We start from the raw sequence: 18,316 nt of genomic DNA on the forward strand, positions 1-18,316 counted from the left end.
CAGCATGTACTGACAGACCGTGCATGCTGGTACTTGTACTTTTGCAACAGCTGGAGGCACACTGGTTGGAAAACCTTCAGTTAGGTTCTGTTACCTAACTCAGTATTTTCCAACCAGTGCGCCTCCAGCTGTTGCAAAACTACAATTCCCAGCATGTACTAATCACCGAAGGGCATGCTGGGAGATGTAGTTATGCAACAGCTGGAGGTACCCAACTATAATTCCCAGCATGCCGAGACAGCTGTTTGCTTTCTGGGCATGCTGGGGATTGCAGTTTTGCAACATCTGGAGAGCTACAGTTTTTTGACCACTGCACAGTGATCTCCAAACTGTGGACCTCCAGATGTTGCAAAACTACAACTCCCAGCATGCCCAGACAACAAACAGCTATGTGGGCATGCTAGGAGTTGTAGTTTTGCAAGATCTGGAGGGATATAGTTTAGAGACCACTGTATAGTGGTCTCAAACTGCAGCCCTCCAGCTGTTGCAGAACTACATATTCCAGCATGCCCAAACAGCTGTCTGGGCATGCTGGGAGTTGCAGTTTTGCAACATCTGGAGGGCTACAGTTAGAGACCACAGTCTCAGACTGTAGCCCTCCAGATCAACTTATCGGCTTTTGTAGGATCCCGGGAGCCGTCCTCTTCAGAAGCACATGACGCCGGCCGCCGATCAACGTCGCCACAGCCTCCGGACGGGTAAGTGGACGTCGGCGCCCGGTCCCCTTCGGTTCCCCGTTCTGCCCCGCCTATTGTGGGTGGACAAGACGGGGAAAACGAAAGTTAACCCCCCCGCCCCCGGTCTGCTATTGGTCGTCGCCTCTGACGATCAATAGCAGACCAATAGCAAGGATAGGAGGGGTGGCAACCCTGCCACCTCACTCCTATGCCTACAGGGGGATCGTGGGTGTCTTAAACAACCGCAATCCCCCTTCTATTCCTTGTCACCGGGTCACAATAGACCCGTATGACCCGGAATCGGCGCAAATCGCAAGTGTGAATTCACTTGCGATTTGCGCCGATCACCGATGGGCGGGGGGGGGGTGTCTGATGACCCCCCTGGGCATTTGCGCGGGGTGCCTGCTGATTGATATCAGCAGTCACCCCGGCCCGGTCCCCGCCCGGCGCGCGGCGGGGACTGAAATTCCCACGGGCGTATGAATACGCCCTGGGTCCTTAAGTACCAGGACGTCAAAGCGTATCCAAACGCCCTAGGTCCTTAAGTGGTTAAACACTAACCTTGAGGTTGGGGAAATTTGCCAGATTTGTAAATTATTTCTATTTAAAAATCTTAATCCTTCCAATACTTATCAGCTGCTGTATTCTACAGAGGAAGTTATTTTCTTTTTGGATTTCTTTCCAGTCTGACCACAGTGCTCTCTGCTGACACTCTTTTTATTAGAAAAATACAAAAACTTATCAAATACAAAACACAAAGCAAGCTTAACCAGCTATAACATAAATAAGAAATACTCTAGAACCAAAAACAAAACCTCATAAACAAAACCCTGCCTAACCGGCCAGCCCAGCTTTACTAAGATACTAAAATACTAAGATATTAACCCCTTCCCGCAGAATGTCATATATAAACGCCGGGTTGTGCAGTGCGTTCGCGCATCCCGACGTTTATAAATGACATTCAGTTAACCCGGCGATGCGCAGAATCGCACGGGTTAACTGGCAGAAGTCCCGCTGTTTCCAGCAGGGGACAACTTCTGCTTCACCCCCAGGACCATCCATTGATGGTCCTGGTCAGCGATCACTGTGATTGGTCCCTGTGGACCAATCACAGTGATCTAGGGTGAAAGTTCAGATCCCCCGCACTGACCGCCCCTGGAAGTCAGGCAGAACGGGGGACGATGGGTGCGGGGGCTCGCGCCATAGGTGGGGGAACACGCGGGGACCGGCGGCCTTACCCGAACCAGCGGTGGGACCGAGGAGCAGCGCGGGACCGGCCACGTTGACGAGCAGCGACGGGACCGGCAGGTAAGTACATGGTCCTCAGAAGCAGCAGTGAAGATCTTCACTGCTGCTTCTAGGAGTCTGAAAACTACAACTCCCAGCATGCCTAGACAGCCTTTGGCTGTCTGGGCATGCTGGGAGTTGTAGTTTTGCAACATCTGGAGGGCCCCAGTTTGGAGACCATTGTATAATGGTCTCCAATCTGTGCTCTTGCAGCTGTTGCAAAACTACAACTCCCAGCATGAACTGACTGTCCAGGAATGCTGGGAGTTTTAGTTCAGCAACATCTGGCCCTTCAGATGTTGCCGAACTACAACTCCCAGCATGCCCTTCAGCTGTCTGGGCATGCTGGGAGTTGTAGTTTTGCAACAACTGGAGACACACTGGTTGGGAAACATTGTCTGTTTCTAACTCAGTGTTTCCTAACCTGTGTGCCATATACACATACCCCTACACAGCCCCCCTCCCCCAATAAGAACATCCGATACACCACTGTTTCCAAAGCAGAGCCTCCAGCTGTTGAAAAAAAACAACTCCCAGTATTGCCGGACAGCCGTTGACTGTCCACGCATGCTGGGAGTTTTGCAACAGCTGGAGGCACCCTGTTTGGGAATCACTGGCGTAGAATACCCCTATGTCCACCCCTATGCAAATCCCTAATTTAGGCCTCAAATGCACATGGCGCTCTCACTTTGGAGCCCTGTCGTATTTCAAGGCAACAGTTTAGGGTCATATATGGGGTATCGCCGTACTCGGGAGAAATTGCGTTACAAGGTTTGGGGGGTATTTTCTTCTTTAACCCTTCATGAAAAGGAAATGTTGGGGTCTACACCAGAATGTTAGTGTAAAAATTTTTAATTTTTTACACTAACATGCTGATGTTGCCCTATACTTTACATTTTCACAAGAGGTAAAAGGGAAAAAAAGCCCCCCAAAATTTGTAACGCAATTTCTCCTGACTACGGAGATACTCCATATGTGGGCGCAAAGTGCTCTGGGGGCGCACAACAAGACCCAGAAGGGAGAGCGCACCATGTACATTTGAGGTGATTTGCACAGGGGTGGCTGATTGTTACAGTGGTTTTGACAAACGCAAAAAAAAAAAAACCCCCACATGTGACCCCATTTCGGAAATGACACCCCTCAGGGAATGTAATGAGGGGTGCAGTGAGAATTTACCCCCCACAGGTGTCTGACGGATCTTTGGAACAGTGGTCCGTGAAAATGAAAACTTGTACAGCCCACTGTTCCAAAGATCTGTCAGACACCAGTGGGGGGCAAATGCTCACTGTACCCCTTGTTACGTTCCTCAAGGGGTCTAGTTTCCAAAATGGTATGCCATGTGGTTTTTTTTGCTGTCCTGGCACCATAGGGGCTTCCTAAATGCGACATGCTCCCCGAGCAAAATTTTCTCTCAAAAAGCCAAATATGACTCCTTCTCTTCTGAGCATTGTAGTTCGCCCGTAGTGTACTTCAGGTCAACTTATGGGTTACCTCCATACTCAGAAGAGAAGGGGTTACAAATATTGGGGGGTATTTCCTGCTATTAACCCTTGGAAAAATTTGAAATTTGGGGGGAAATACACATTTTAGTGAAAAAAAATAATTATTTTTTTACATATGCAAAAGTCATGAAACACCTGTGTGGTATTAAGGCTCACTTTATTCCTTGTTATGTTCCTCAAGGGGTCTAGTTTCCAAAATGGTATGCCATGTGAGGTTTTTTTGCTGTTCTGGCACCATAGGGGCTTCCTAAATGCAACATGCCCCCCAAAAACCATTTCAGAAAAACATACTCTCCAAAATCCCCTTGTCGCTCTTTCCCTTCTGAGCCCTCTACTGCGCCCGCCGAACACTTTACATACACATATGATGTATGTGCTTACTCAAGAGAAATTGGGCTACAAATATAAGTATACATTTTCTCCTTTTACCCCTTGTAAAAATTCAAAAATTGGGTCTACAAGAACATGCGAGTGTAAAAAATGAAGATTGGGAAATTTCTCCTTCACTTTGCTTCTATTCCTGTGAAACACCTAAAGGGTTAAAATGATGACTGAATGTCATTTTGAATACTTTTGGGGGTGCAGTTTTTATAATGGGGTCTTTTGTGGGGTATTTCTAATATGAAGACCCTTCAAATCCACTTCAAACCTGAACTGGTCCCTGAAAAATAGTGAGTTTGAAAATTTTGGGAAAAATTGGAAAATTGCTGCTGAACTTTGAAGCCCTCTGGTGTCTTCCAAAAGTAAAAACTCGTCACTTCTATGATGCAAACATAAAGTAGACATATTGTATATGTGAATAAAAAATTTTTTTATTTGTAATATAAATTTTCCTTACAAGCAGAGAGCTTCAAAGTTAGAAAAATGCAAAATATTCAAATTTTTCATCAAATTTTAGGATTTTTCACAAGGAAAGGATGCAAGTTACCACAAAAATTTACCACCATGTTAAAGTAGAATATGTCACGAAAACACAATCTCGGAATCAGAATGATAACTAAAAGCATTCCAGAGTTATTAATGTTTAAAGTGACAGTGGTCAGATGTTCAAAAAACGCTCTGGTCCTTAAGGCCAAAATGGGCTTGGTCCTGAAGGGGTTAAAATATGCCCAAAATATCTAATCAAACACTCACACGCTTACCGAAAATGAACATAAGAAAAATAAATAAATAAAATAGCACAACTTGGCTTGTCAAAATATAAACATAAAAGTTATCATTACCCGACTATAACTCAAAACCATCCATACTTGGGAACACGCAACAAGAAAACTAAACAGAAAAGTAGCAAGCACACCTAAAAAAAAAAAAATGAATAAATAAATAAAATAAAAATAATTATTGTATGTTTTTTTACATTTTATTTTTTTTATATATTTTTTAATTTATTTTTTACATTTTTTATATTTTTTTAATCTATCTATATATATATTTTTTTCTCATATATTAAAATAATAAATAAATAAATAAATTAAAAAAAATTAAAAAAAAAATGTATATTGTAATAATAATAATAATAATAAAAATAATCAAAATAATCATATCACACATACATTCACTTACAAAACGTCCAAAGTAACTGGATCCTCTATCCGGGACTAATGAAAATACCAAAGAAAACATAAAACAGACCAAATAACTGAAATAAACAAAATAAACCACATATCAACACAACAACTGGTCCGGCTACCATAACGCTATAACATGAAACAATATGAAACAATATAGATATAACACAATATAGGTACAAAATTACTAAATTTACTATATAAATAAAATATAATATAAACAAAATATATGCACTACAGAAAACACCTACAAAATCAATAGAAAACCCTAGGAAAAACCCTACACTAAAACTGTACCCTCACCCACACCCCGGTCATCAGAGTTCCTACACTTCAAATTGTCCCTCACATATAGCTTCCCCTGAAAGCAGCGCCAGGCCAAGTCCCAAAACTTCTGGGGGATCCTTTTCATGCTTAAAAGGTACAACCCCACCCTCAGATCCCGACCTGGGCAGTCCCTGAGCACCAGAGGCTTCTGGAAGTGGGTCAACAGAAACCCGTTTGTCAAGGAACTGCCTTCACTGGGTCCTGATCTCCCACACTCCCAGACCCAACCGACGTATCGCCTTCAGAGTCGGGGTAGCGTAAGCCGGAAGATATCCATGGGGCGTACGGAGGTCCTTCACTTGCCCTCCTGTCTCCCATTCCTGGAAGAAAGGCCGAAACCATTCCCTGCAGGAGAGTACCCACGGAGAAGCCCTCTCTGACCAGAGGTTTGAGATGTTAGCTTTCAAGAAGGTGTTGGTTAAGAACACCACAGGGTTTACCATAGATAAACCCCCTAGTCTCCTAGTGCGGTACGTAACCTCCCTCTTGACTAGGTTCATCCTGTTTCCCCATAACAGTTGGAAAAACAGGCTGTAGATTCTAATGTAGTAAGCTTCTTTCAAGATACATACGCTGCAGATAGATAAACAAGGGGAGCAGGTACGATTTGATCAGGTGTACCCTTTCCCTGAGGGTCATAGACCAACCCTTCCATTGGTCCACCTTCTGAGCGGCATCCTGGAGCTTACCATCCCAGTTTTTGGTTGGATAATCATCCTGGCCGAATATGATGCCCAAAACTTTTGCTGACTCTTGGGGCCCGGGAAGAGTGTCCGGGAGATCAAACGTGGGATCTCCCCCTCCCAGCCAGAGACTCTCACACTTATCCCGGTTGATCATAGACCCAGATGCCTCCGAGTAGCGGTCCACTTCCGACATCACCACATCGACCTCCTCTCGCGAGGAGACAAAAATAGTGACATCGTCAGCGTACGCCACCACTCTGTGGGCGACATCCAGCTCCGCCAGACTCATCCTGACTCCCGCCAACGGCCCACAATCTACCCTCCGGACGAAGGGATCGATCGCAAACACGTATAAAAGCAGGCTCAAAGGACAACCCTGACGGACTTCGGACCCCACCTCAAAACAGCGGCCAGACCACCAGTTCACCAGTGGGAAACTCTCTGCCCCTGCATACAAGATCTTAAGCCAATTAACAAAAGTACTCGGTAAGCCATATCTCAGGAGGACGGACCAGAGGTACTCGTGGTTCACCCGATCAAACGCTTTGGCCTGATCCAGGGACAGCAAGTACCCCTTCCAGAAACCCGCTCTACTCCGCTCCACTGCCTCCCTGACACTAAGGTCCGCACTTAAGGTGCTTCGGCCTGGAACAGAGCAGTGCTGAGCCCCCGAAAGGAGCCGGGGTGCAAACTTCACCAGCCGATTAAACAGTATCTTAGCCAGAAGCTTCCTGTCCGTATTGAGAAGAGCTATGGGCCTCCAATTCTCAATACGGCTGGGATCTTTACCCTTTGACAGAAGAATCAGGGCTGACCTCCTCATTGAATTCGGCAGAGTGCCCGAGTAGAGACACTCATTGAATACCTCAGTCAAGAGGGGAGCTAAAGACTCCTTAAAGGTCCTGTACCACTCGGATGTTAAGCCATCCGGACCTGGCGACTTCTTAGGGGCGAGCCCCTCGATCGCCAGTCTCACTTCCTCTTCCCTGATTTCTTCTGCCAAAACATCAAGAGAGGGGTCTACCCCTGGCTCAGGAATGGTTTCAGCCAGGAAAGCCGACATCTTGTCTTGATCTAGATCCTTCCTTCCCAAGAGGTGCGAGTAGAAGGATCTGACGACCTCCAAGATCCCTGATCTGGACCGATTCAGAGATCCTGTAATATCAATCAGTCCTGAAATGACTTTACTACTCACTGACATCTTACAGTTTGTGTAAGGGTCGGGCGAGCGGTACTTCCCGAAATCCCTCTCAAAAACCAAAGATGCGTGCCTATCGTACTGACACCCCATCAGCAAGGATTTCACTCTGGAGATATCCTCACGGCTACCTCCAGTCGAGACAAGAAGCTCGAGTTTCCTACTCAGACCCTGATACAGGCGATACCTGTTCAGGGACCTGAGGCTCGAGAGCTGGCGGAAGAACCCCGCAACCCGCTTCTTGAATATCTCCCACCACTCTGACTTACTACTACATAGGCCCAGTAAAGGTACCTGACTCTGAAGAAAATCCTCAAAGGACTGTCTTATCTCCGCTTCCTCCAGGAGGGACAAATTCAGCTTCCAATAACCTTTTCCCATACGGGGGGGGGGTCTCTGAAACATTCAGGGAAAACAAAATCATACAGTGGTCGGAGAACTCCACCTCAACCACGGACACTGCGGAAGCTACGGCTTCCTCCTTTAAATAAAACCTATCTATCCTAGACCTGCGACTACCTTGATGATAGGGGAAACCCGTGTGGCCTGAGGGGCTCCAGATGTGGGCGTCCTCTAGGCGAGCTTCTCTAGCTATGCTAATCAGTGCAACACTATCGCAAGTCAGCGGACCATTGGAGCCTCTCCTATCTTGAGACCTTGTGACATTATTGAAGTCCCCTCCAAAGATCACTTGCCGACTCGTAAAAAAAAAGGGCTTAATCCTCATAAAGAGATCTTTACGGCCCCGCTTAGTTTGCGGGGCGTAGATGTTAATGAGTAGGAGCTCTTGTCCCTTCATGAAGACATCTAAGATCAGGCAACTCCCCATTTCTAACTCAATAACCCGTCTGCATTCAACAGGAGCAGTAAAAAGGACCGCCACCCCACTATACGGCTCAGCCGCAAGAGACCAGTGGGAGGGACCGCGCCTCCACTCTCTTCTGGCTTTTACCAGGGAGGCTAGATCTGACAACCTGGTCTCTTGTAAAAAGAAAATGTCAGCTTCAACACGGCCGAGAAAATCAAAGGCTGCGAATCTAGCCGTATCTGATTTTATGCTGGCACAGTTAATGGATGCCAACGTGATTGAGTTAGATGGCCTCACCCCTTAAACCTTCTTCCTCTCCTTCCCTCCACCCCCATCTAAATCGGAGGAAGACCCTTTGCCTCTTTTTAAACTCAGGGATATATCCATCCCAGGATCTTTACCTCCAGCATCTGGTGTTACCTCAGCCCCTGAGGAAACTGCCCCAGAGGAAGGAGGCTCGGCACCTCCTGGAGGCCGCACTGCCTCCGGACCCTCGAGAAGAGGAGGGGAGATGGTATCCCCAAGGGCCTCATATCGATTTGAAAGGACGATCAGAGGGTCAGAGACTGAGTTGTTCCTTCTATGGTCTGAGGCTACAACTGAAGAGGAGGACGGCGCTGCCTTACTCTTATCCTTCTTCTTCCTCCTCTTCTTCTTTTCCTGGCCACCATTTACTGTCTGCCCCTCCTTCTCCTGCTCATCCACAGTTTCGGATTCAGAGGCATGACTGGAAGAAGGAGCATCTTGACCTTCTTCCCTACGCAGTCTCCCTATCTCCTCATCCAGTTCGGCCCCACCCAAAGCCTCAGAGTTATTCTGACCTCCTTCTGAGCCAGTGTCTGGAGTGGGACCCCGAGCCACCCCTTGCACCTGGGCATTCTCAAGGGCCCTCTCCAACCTGCGCTTCTCCTCTCGCCTCCGCATAGAGGGGGTCTTATGTTTTTCCTTCACTGGCTTTGGTGCCCCTCTCCTCCACTAGTCCCCTCCCCCGCTGGGGCAACCGTTAGGCTCTCCCCAGCCGGGGCGGTCACATTGTTAGAGAACGAGCGTGGATACCGGCTGAACGGGTGACCTAGGTCACCACACAAGTTACACCGAATCTGCCCACAGGTGGCCGCCAGAGGACCCACCCCACAGCAGAGGGCGCATATCTGCTGAGTGCAGTTGGCACTAAAGTGGTTTGGGTCACCACACCTGTGACACAGCCTCGGCTACCCCTGGTAGAAGATCTGAATCCTGTCGCGTCCCAGAAAGGCGGCCGAAGGGATGTGGGTGACCGTGTTCCCTGAACGCCTGAGACGAACGGAAAACGTCCAGGCCCCAGACCATATATTGTGCTCGTCAAAGTTCTTCCGGGGGACGTCCGTCACCTCCCCGTACCTGCCTAGCAAGGTCATAATGTCATAACAAGAAAGTGACTCGTTACGGGTCAAAACGGTCACTTTCTTTACCATACTCTGGCGAGATACCGCTTTTACAGCGAAATCTCGCCATCCGGGCTCGTTTTTTATCAGCTCATAATTAGACCAAAAGAGATCTAGTCCTTCCGGCCTAACAAAGCTGACGTCAAACTCGGAGGAGCCGAAGGGGTGAATCAGGTCAAAGATGTCCCCAGCCCTGAAACCCATCTGGAAAAGAAGCTCCACCACCACCACGCATCTTCGACTTTCCAGACCAAACGGGCCACATTCCTGCGACCTAACTCCTGCCCGGGTGTCTGGAGGGACCATACGGCCTACCCATTCCCATGTCTCTCCACCCAAAAAGACAGGTCCATCTCCTTTCCCTCTACCTGGAGCGTCCTTTCTCCTCTCTTTAGTGTCTCCAGGAGGCGCCGTTGCAACTGACCTTCACCAGATGCAGGAGGTAAAGATCCTACTGAACCCCCAGCCGCCACACTTGCATAACTCCTGACGACCGGGGGGGCAGCCGGACCAGACACCGTCCCTACATCCCCGCCTAGGCCACCTGTACTGCCACAAAAGCCACTCTTATTCCTACCATCCACACCACTACTACTACTCTCATTCACACCACTACTCCTCCCATCTGCACCACTACCACTCCTCTCATTCACACCACTACCACCCCTCCTCTTCACTCCACTATCACCACTCTTATTCACTTCACTGCCACTCCTCCCAATCACTCCACTACCACTCCTCCCATCTGCACCACTACCACTCCTCTCATTCACTCCACTATCACCACTCTCATTCACACCACTACCACTCCTCCCATCCACAACACTACCACTCCTCCCATCTACACCACTACCACTGCTCCCATCTGCACCACTACCACTCCTCCCATCTGCACCACTACCACTCCTCCCATCTGCACCACTACCACTCCTCCCATTTGCACCACTACCACTGCCACATACACCCCTCTCATCCACAGCACTACCACTCCCATCTTTCAAACACCTTGTATTAACATTGCTTTTATCAACAGTATTTTTGGGATCAGCAGCTGCTTCACCCACTACCTCTGGGCTGGCCTAAACATGCTTTAGCTTGGCATTTTTGTACATTCTCAGGTCACCGGCGGCTGCCATTGTCGGCGACGCTGACTCCTCCTCCTTTCGAGATGTTACCGCCGACATCACCTCCCGAAGCTGAGGCTGCCCCTCCGGGCGCAACTTCACCCCTCCTCGTGCCACTGATGTGCAGGGACTCCCCTCTCTCACAGGGGAGATCCCTGCAGTGTCCGCGCCAAACACTGTGCCCAACCGCACGGGCTCAGCAGCAGGTTCTGACACCCCTCTCAGGGGAGTGCCCCGCAGCACCGACACTACTAGCAGCGCCCAGGGGACCGCCCCCCGAGCAGAAGATCTCACCACACACCTCAGGCGCCTGGACACTCCCCCCCCCCCCCTCTCAGGGAAGTGCCCCGCAGGGCTAGTAACATTGCCCACAATACTCGGGGAACCGCTCCCCTTGCAAACTGCCGCATAACTATTGCCCACCATTAAACCGTCCTGCTCTTCCCTACCAGCAGGACGCGTGACTGTAGCACCTGCGGCCATGTTAGATGCAGCACTGTACCCCCCGTGCTGGTCCCGTTCCACAGCAGAAGCGGGATCTGGCAGGGTGGGAGGCCCAGCAGCCTGAATCAACTTTTCAGGTGGCCCAGACTGCTGGATTGGAGAGAAAACAAACTTTATCTGCTCCTCAGCCTTTTTCTTCTTCTTCTTTTTTTTCCTCTTCTTCCCCTCAGGGCCCAGGTCCTGGCCAAAACTGCAATTTTCCAGACGGTTGGGTGACTCCTGCATCACTATGGCCCGCAGGAGCCCCCCCACAGACCAGTCCACTGTCACCGCCATCACTACTGTCACTTTCCTCAGAGGTGGCTGGTAAGGCGACTTGGGCAGGGTTGATGTAATCTGCACTCGGGGTGACAGAGGTCTTAGGGGTATACGGGGTATCACACACATCCCCCTCAATCTCATCTCCCTCACTGCCGCCATCTCCCTCACCACCTTCCTCCATCTTCTCCTCCATGACACACAAGCACTCTTCCTCCCCCTGACTATCCTCTTCCTCCTTCACAGGGGTACGCATGGTTTTATAGCGGTCTTCATTCTTTAATTTTTCTTTAAACATGCCTGCACCCTCTACAATCAGCATTCGGGCTCTCACCACCTCCTGCTCCTCTGCCTTCAGCTGACACACCCTGGCAGCGAACCTTGCCCTCATGGCCTTGGCAAAGTTATCTGTTTGGTAGCGAGCAAACTTCAGGTCTTCCCTTATGATTTTCAGCTTTTTTCCCAGCTACTCATATTCTACTAGATTTGCCTGCATGCGGGAACCGAAAGCAGCTAGCGACTCCCTGGGACCCTTCACCCCCCATTGCTGGGGTTCCATAGTATCAGACACAGTCCCCGAAGACATAACCATAAGCTTCTTACCGGACGCCTTGCGGTTTCCAGCGACGGACGGGGGAGTGGGCTCCACATTACTGCGGAGCCTGCTGGATCTTCTCACCCTGTCCTGGGATTCGGCCGTAGCTCTCTCACTCCCACCCCCTCACCGTCCTAGTTCGAGGGGTGGAAGTCTGGGGCTCCATAGCAGGAGGCTCTCCCAAGGAAGCTGCCACCCTCCTGGGGAAAAGGCTGTAGGAAACACTGCTTCAATCCTCTCTCTCTGGAAAACTCTTGAAGTCAGACACACCCAACAGCTGCTGTGTTCCACAGGAAGTGCTCTCTGCTGACGCTCTTTTTATTATAAATATATAAAAACTTAACAAAACAGAAAAACAGGCTTAACTAGCATTAACAAAACACAACACAACAAAACCTGCCTAACTGGCCAGCCCAACTTAACTAAACTAACTAAACACATAACATTATACCTACATATAAATTATCAAAAATACTATCACACACACATACCCACACATTCTTTACATAAACATAAAAATAGCTTTACTTAGCTTTAACTAAAAAAACAACCAGACTTGGTAAAACTCAACCACACATTACATTCACAACTAACCCACCCCAAAACCCCCACCACCACCACAACCCCCCCCTTTTTTTTTTTTTTATATATGTTTTTTTATATATATATTTTTTTGATTTTTATTTTTTATTTTTTTACTAAAATTAAATTTTTTCCCTCACATATATACACATATATACATATATATATACATATATATATATATATATATATATATATATATATACACATATACATATACATACATACACATACATACCCTTTTTTTAATCTACACTACCATAATACAACCAATATTAAATTAAAGTAATATAAAAATGCTAACTAAATCTGATCCGACTGCCTATCCCCATCCCCTCAAATAAGATAACCAATCCATACTATATAATAATATATACAATACGAATATAAAAACACAAATACATAACCTAAATGCAAATACATACATAAACTATATACACCAACAAACCAAAATATACACCTACAAAACACATGACATCCTACACTAGACTAACCCATTACCCACACAACCACCCACATTGACATGGGTCAGAGTCCATAGTCCATGGATATCGAGTCCAGTCCACAACTGACCCATGCCAGTCCCTCCAAACATCCACCAACCCACCAATTCCCCCACCCAACCTAATCTATACCCAAAACCAACTATACAAATACAACTTCATAACATAACATATACAAAACAATACAACCCAACTTAGGCCCAAGTTCGGTCGCCTGTAAGCCCTTTACGCAATCCATATTCTGAAAACAAAACAAAAAGACTAGGGTGTACATGCATAGCCCACCACCAGGAAGAAGGATGGCAATCCTGATGTTACTTTATAAACTCTCTCCACTAACTTTTCCCTACGACTCACCCTACTGTTATCCCTTCAACAAACTGACCCTGCACTCACCCTCTCTCTGTCCCTACATTGCTATCCCTAACCAGAAAAAGGGGTACTCTACCCAAGAGGTCTAGTACCTAGGGCACATCAAATGAAAAACCTCTCCACAGGAGAGAAGCCCTGCTGGTACCAAGACTGCCATACTCCAAAGACCTGATCTTCCCGAGGTCACCGGTGATGTTCCTACAGACCTCCACCTCGGAGAGGACTTTCCGCTGTGTAGATACTAGACACCGTGCGTTCCACGTGTAGTACCTAACTACTAAGCTGACTACAAATAAAGTGCCCCGGTCTCGGCCACCCAGGTTCCTGAATGCCCCATAAGCCCACTCCGGATAGGTAAGGCCGGCAAGCTGACTCCAGCCAATGGAAGCACCCACCCGGTTGTAGACCCCTATATTAAAGGGACAATGAAGCAGGAAGTGGTCCATGCTTTCCAGCATGTCCTCGCACTCTTCTCTGGGACATCCCCGGTCATCAGAGCTCCTACACTTCAAATTGTCCCTCACATATAGCTTCCCCTGAAAGCAGCGCCAGGCCAAGTCCCAAAACTTCTGGGGGATCCTTTTCATGTTTAAAAGGTACAACCCCACCCTCAGATCCCGACCTGGGCAGTCCCTGAGCGCCAGAGGCTTCTGGAAGTGGGTCAACAGAACCCGTTTGTCAAGGAACTGCCTTGACTGGGTCCTGATCTCCCACACTCCCAGACCCCACCGACGTATCGCCTTCAGAGTCGGGGTAGCATAAGCCGGAAGATATCCGTGTGGCGTACGGAGGTCCTTCACTTGCCCTCCTGTCTCCCATTCCTGGAAGAAAGGCCGAAACCATTCCCTGCAGGAGATTACCCACGGAGGAGCCCTCTCTGACCAGAGGTTTGAGATGTTAGCTTTCAAGAAGGTGTTTGTTAAGAACACCACAGGATTTACCATAGATAAACCCCCTAGTCTCCTCGTGCGGTACGTAACCTCCCTCTTGACTAGGTTCATCCTGTTCCCCCATAACAGTTGGAAAAACAGGCTGTAGATCCTAGTGTAGTAAGCCTCTGGTAAGATACATACGCTGCCCAGATAGATAAACAAGGGGAGCAGGTACGATTTGATCAGGTGTACCCTTTCCCTGAGGGTCATAGACCAACCCTTCCATTGGTCCACCTTCTGAGCGGCATCCTGGAGCTTACCATCCCAGTTTTTGGTGGGATAATCATCCTGGCCGAAAGTGATGCCCAAAACTTTTGCTGACTCTTGGGGCCCTGGAAGGGTGTCCGGGAGATCAAACGTGGGATCTCCCCCTCCCAGCCAGAGACTCTCACACTTATCCCGGTTGATCTTAGACCCGGATGCCTCAGAGTAGCGGTCCACTTCTGACATCACCACATCGACCTCCTCTCTCGAGGACACGAAAATGGTGACATCATCAGCGTATGCCACCACTCTCTGGGCGACATCCAGCTCCGCCAGACTCATCCCGACTCCCGCCAACGGCCCACAATCTACCCTCCGGACGAAGGGATCGATCGCAAACACGTATAAAAGCGGGCTCAAAGGACAACCCTGACGGACTCCGGACCCCACCTCAAAAGAGCGGCCAGACCAACCGTTCACAAGCGGGAAACTCTCTGCCCCTGCATACAAGATCTTAAGCCAATTAACAAAAGTACTTGGTAAGCCATATCTCAGTAGGACGGACCAGAGGTAGTCATGGTTCACCCGATCAAATGCTTTGGCCTGATCCAAGGACGACATGTACCCCTTCCAGAGACCCGCACTACTCCGCTCCACTGCCTCCCTGACACTGAGGACAGCACTTAAGGTGCCTCGGCCTGGAACAGAGCAGTGCTGGGCCCCCGAAAGGAGCCGGGGTGCAAACTTCACCAGCCGATTAAACAGTATCTTGGCCAGAAGCTTCCTGTCCGTATTGAGAAGAGCTATGGGCCTCCAATTCTCAATCCGGCTAGGATCTTTACCCTTTGACAGGAGAATCAGGGCTGACCTCCTCATTGACTTCGGCAGAGTGCCCGAGGAGAGACACTCATTGAATACCTCAGTCAAGAGGGGAGCTAAAGACTCCTTAAAGGTCCTGTACCACTCGGATGTTAAGCCATCCGGACCTGGCGACTTCTTAGGGGCAAGCCCCTCGATCGCCAGTCTCACTTCCTCTTCCCTGATTTCTTCTGCCAAAACATCAAGAGAGGGGTCTACCCCTGGCTCAGGAAAGGTTTCAGCCAGGAAAACCGACATCCCGTCTCGATCTAGATCCTTCCTTCCCAAGAGGTGCGAGTAGAAGGATCTGACGACCTCCAAGATCCCCGATCTGGACCGATTCAGAGATCCTGTACTATCGATCAGTCCTGAAATGACTTTACTGCTCACTGACATCTTACAGTTTCTGTAAGGGTCGGGCGAGCGGTACTTCCCGAAATCCCTCTCAAAAACCAAAGATGCGTGCCTATCGTACTGACACCTCATCAGCAAGGATTTCACTCTGGAGATATCCTCTCGGCTACCTCCAGTCGAGACAAGAAGCTCGAGTTTCCTCCTCAGACCCTGATACAAGCGATACCTGTTCAGGGACCTGAGGCTCGAGAGCTGGCGGAAGAACCCCGCAACCCGCTTCTTGAATATCTCCCACCACTCCAGCTTATTACTACAAAGATCCAGTAAAGGTACCTGACTCTGAAGAAAATCCTCAAAGGACTGTCTTACCTCCGCTTCCACCAGGAGGGACGAATTCAGCTTCCAATAACCTTTACCCATCCGGGGGGTCTCTGAAACATTCAGGGAAAACAAAATCATACAGTGATCGGAGAACTCCACCTCAACCACGGACACTGCGGAAGAGACAGCTTCCTCCTTTAAATAAAACCTGTCTATTCTAGACCTGCGGCTACCTTGATGATAGGTGAAACCCGCGTGGCCCGAGGGGCTCCGGATGTGGGCGTCCTCTAGGCGAGCTTCTCTAGTTATGCTAATTAGTGCCACACTATCGCAAGTCAGTGGACCATTGGAGCCTCTCCTATCCTGGGACCTCGTGACATTATTGAAGTCCCCTCCAAAGATCACCTGCCGACTCGTAAAAAGAAAGGGCTTAATCCTCATAAAGAGATCTTTACGGCCCCGCTTAGTTTGCGGGGCGTAGATGTTAATGAGCCGGAGCTCTTGTCCCTTCATGAAGACATCAATGATCAGGCACCTCCCCATTTCTAGCTCAATAACCCGTCTGCATTCAACAGGAGCGGAAAAAAAGACCGCCACCCCACTATACGGCTCAGCCGCAAGAGACCAGTGGGAGGGACCGCGCCTCCACTCTCTCCTGGCTTTTGCCAGAGAGGCAAGATCTGACAACCTGGTCTCTTGTAAAAAGAAAATGTCGGCTTCAACACGGCCGAGAAAATCAAAGGCTGCAAATCTAGCCGTATCTGACTTTATACTGGCACAGTTAATAGATGCCAGCGTCAGTGGGGTGAGTGCCGCCATCATGGGTGATTGAGTTAGATGGCCTCACCCCTTAAACCTTCTTCCTCTCCTTCCCTCCACCCCCATCGGAATCAGAGGAAGACCCTTTACTTCTTTTTAAACTCTGGGACATATCCATCCCAGGATCTTTACCTCCGGCACCTGGTGCTACCTCTCCCCCTGAGGAAACTACCCCAGAGGAAGGAGGCTCGGTACCTCCTGGAGGCCGCACTGCCTCCTGACCCTCGAGAAGAGGAGGGGAGATGGTATCCCCGAGGGCCTCATATCGATTCGAAAGGACGATCAGAGGGTCAGAGACTGAGTTGTTCCTTCTATGGTCTGAGGCTACAATTGAAGAGGAGGACGGCGCCACCTTACTCTTACACTTCTTCCTCCTCTTCTTTTTCTGGCCACCATTTACTGTCTGCCCCTCCTCCTCCTCCTCATCCACAGTTTCGGATTCAGAGGTATGACTGGAGGAAGGAGCATCTTGACCTTCTTCCCTACGCAGTCTCCCTATCTCCTCGTCCAGTTTGGCCTCACCCAAAGCCTCAGAGTTATTCTGACCTCCTTCTGAGCCAGTGTCTGGAGTGGGACCCCGAGCTACCCCTGGCACCTGGGCATTCTCAAGGGCCCTCTCCAACCTGCGCTTCTCCTCTCGCCTCCGCATAGAGGGGGTCTTATGTTTTTCCTTCACTGGCTTTGGTGCCCCCTCTCCTCCACTGGTCCCCTCCCCCGCTGGGGCAACTGTTAGGCTTTCCCCAGACGGGGCGGTCACAGCATTAGAGAACGAGCGCGGACACCGGCTGAACGGGTGACCTAAGTCACCACACAAGTTACACCGAATCTGCCCACAGGTGGCCGCCAGGTGACCCACCCCACAGCAGAGGGCGCATATCTGCTGAGTGCAGTTAGCACTAAAGTGGTTTGGGTCACCACACCTGTGACACAGCTTCGGCTGCCCCTGGTAGAAGATCTGAATTCTGTCGCGTCCCAGGAAGGCGGCCGAAGGAATGTGGGTGACAGTGTTCCCGGAACGCCTGAGACGGACGGAAAACGTCCAGGCCCCAGACCATATATTGTGCTCATCAAAGTTTTTCCGGGGGATGTCCGTCACCTCCCCGTACCTGCCCAGCCAGGTCATAATGTCATAACAAGAAAGTGACTCGTTACGGGTCAAAACGGTCACTTTCTTTACCATACTCTGGCGAGATACCGCTTTTACAGCGAAATCTCGCCATCCGGGCTCGTTTTTCACCAGCTCATAATTAGACCAGAAGAGATCTAGTCCCTCCGGCCTAACAAAGCTGACGTCAAACTCAGAGGAGCCGAAAGGGTGGATCAGGGCAAAGATGTCCCTAGCCCTGAAACCCATCTGGAAGAGAAGCTCCACCACTTTGCCCCTTTGGGGGCACGCATCTTCGCCTTTCCAGA

Source organism: Hyla sarda, chromosome 4 (genome assembly GCF_029499605.1).
Source record: "Hyla sarda isolate aHylSar1 chromosome 4, aHylSar1.hap1, whole genome shotgun sequence".
NCBI lineage: Eukaryota > Metazoa > Chordata > Amphibia > Anura > Hylidae > Hyla > Hyla sarda.